Genomic DNA, 2,367 nt, shown 5'->3' with positions numbered 1-2,367 from the left:
CTCCAAGAACCAGGGTGTCTCTACTGTGGTGGCTGCAGAGTGCCCATCTTCTAGAGGGCCGCAGGTTCGGCATACAGGACTGGGTCCTGGTGACCACGAATGCCAGCCTTCGAGGCTGGGGGGCAGTCACACAGGGAAGAAACTTCCAAGGACTATGGTCGAGTCAGGAGACTTCCCTTCACATAAATATTCTGGAACTAAGGGCCATTTACAATGCCCTAAGTCAAGCAAAATCCCTGCTCCTACACCAGCCGGTGCTGATCCAGTCAGACAACATCACGGCAGTCGCCCATGTAAATCGACAGGGAGGCACAAGAAGCAGGATGGCGATGGCAGAAGCCACAAGAATTCTCCGATGGGCGGAGAATCATGTTCTAGCACTGTCAGCAGTGTTCATTCCGGGAGTGGACAACTGGGAAGCAGACTTCCTCAGCAGACACGACCTCCACCCGGGAGAGTGGGGACTTCATCCAGAAGTTTTCCAGATGCTGGTAAACCGTTGGGAAAAACCACAGGTGGACATGATGGCGTCCCGCCTCAACAAAAAGTTAAAAAGATATTGCGCCAGGTCAAGGGACCCTCAGGCGATAGCTGTGGACACTCTAGTGACACCGTGGGTGTACCAGTCGGTTTATGTGTTCCCTCCTCTGCCTCTCATACCAAAGGTATTGAGAATAATAAGAAAGCGAGGAGTAAACACAATTCTCGTGGTTCCGGATTGGCCAAGACGAGCGTGGTACCCGGAACTTCAAGAGATGCTCTCAGAGGACCCGTGGCCTCTACCGCTCAGACAGGACCTGCTACAGCAGGGGCCCTGTCTGTTCCAAGACTTACCGCGGCTGCGTTTGACGGCATGGCGGTTGAACGCCGGATCCTGAAGGAAAAGGGTATTCCGGAAGAAGTCATTCCTACGCTTATTAAAGCCAGGAAAGATGTTACGGCAAAGCATTATCACCGCATATGGCGGAAATATGTTGCATGGTGCGAGGCAAAAAAGGCCCCAACAGAGGAATTTCAGCTGGGTCGATTTCTGCATTTCCTGCAAGCAGGAGTGAATATGGGCCTAAAACTAGGCTCCATTAGAGTACAGATCTCGGCTCTGTCGATTTTCTTTCAAAAAGAACTAGCTTCAGTACCTGAAGTTCAGACATTTGTGAAAGGAGTGCTGCATATTCAGCCCCCGTTTGTGCCTCCTGTGGCACCTTGGGATCTCAACGTGGTGTTGAGTTTCTTAAAATCACATTGGTTTGAGCCACTAAAAACCGTGGATCTAAAATATCTCACGTGGAAAGTGGTCATGTTATTGGCCTTGGCTTCAGCTAGGCGAGTGTCAGAATTGGCGGCTTTATCATGTAAAAACCCTTATCTGATTTTCCATATGGATAGGGCAGAATTGAGGACTCGTCCCCAGTTTCTCCCTAAGGTGGTGTCAGCGTTTCACCTGAACCAGCCTATTGTGGTGCCTGCGGCTACTAGGGATTTGGAGGACTCCAAGTTGCTAGACGTTGTCAGGGCCCTGAAAATATATGTTTCCAGGACGGCTGGAGTCAGAAAGTCTGACTCGCTGTTTATCCTGTATGCACCCAACAAGCTGGGTGCTCCTGCTTCTAAGCAGACTATTGCTCGCTGGATTTGTAGTACAATTCAGCTTGCACATTCTGTGGCAGGCCTGCCACAGCCAAAATCTGTAAATGCCCATTCCACAAGGAAGGTGGGCTCATCTTGGGCGGCTGCCCGAGGGGTCTCGGCTTTACAACTTTGCCGAGCAGCTACTTGGTCAGGGGCAAACACGTTTGCAAAATTCTACAAATTTGATACCCTGGCTGAGGAGGACCTAGAGTTCTCTCATTCGGTGCTGCAGAGTCATCCGCACTCTCCCGCCCGTTTGGGAGCTTTGGTATAATCCCCATGGTCCTTACGGAGTTCCCAGCATCCACTAGGACGTCAGAGAAAATAAGAATTTACTCACCGGTAATTCTATTTCTCGTAGTCCGTAGTGGATGCTGGGCGCCCATCCCAAGTGCGGATTGTCTGCAATACTTGTAAATAGTTATTGCTAACTAAAGGGTTATTGTTGAGCCATCTGTTGAGAGGCTCAGTTGTTTTCATACTGTCAAACTGGATATAGTATCACGAGTTGTACGGTGTGATTGGTGTGGCTGGTATGAGTCTTACCCGGGATTCAAAATCCTTCCTTATTATGTCAGCTCGTCCGGGCACAGTGTCCTAACTGAGGCTTGGAGGGGGGTCATAGTGGGAGGAGCCAGTGCACACCAGGTAGTCATAAATCTTTCTAGAGTGCCCAGCCTCCTTCGGAGCCCGCTATTCCCCATGGTCCTTACGGAGTTCCCAGCATCCACTACGGAC

Source organism: Pseudophryne corroboree, chromosome 6 (genome assembly GCF_028390025.1).
Source record: "Pseudophryne corroboree isolate aPseCor3 chromosome 6, aPseCor3.hap2, whole genome shotgun sequence".
Taxonomy (NCBI): domain Eukaryota; kingdom Metazoa; phylum Chordata; class Amphibia; order Anura; family Myobatrachidae; genus Pseudophryne; species Pseudophryne corroboree.
The sequence above is the reverse complement of the archived record's forward strand: the minus strand, read 5'-3'. Positions refer to the sequence as shown.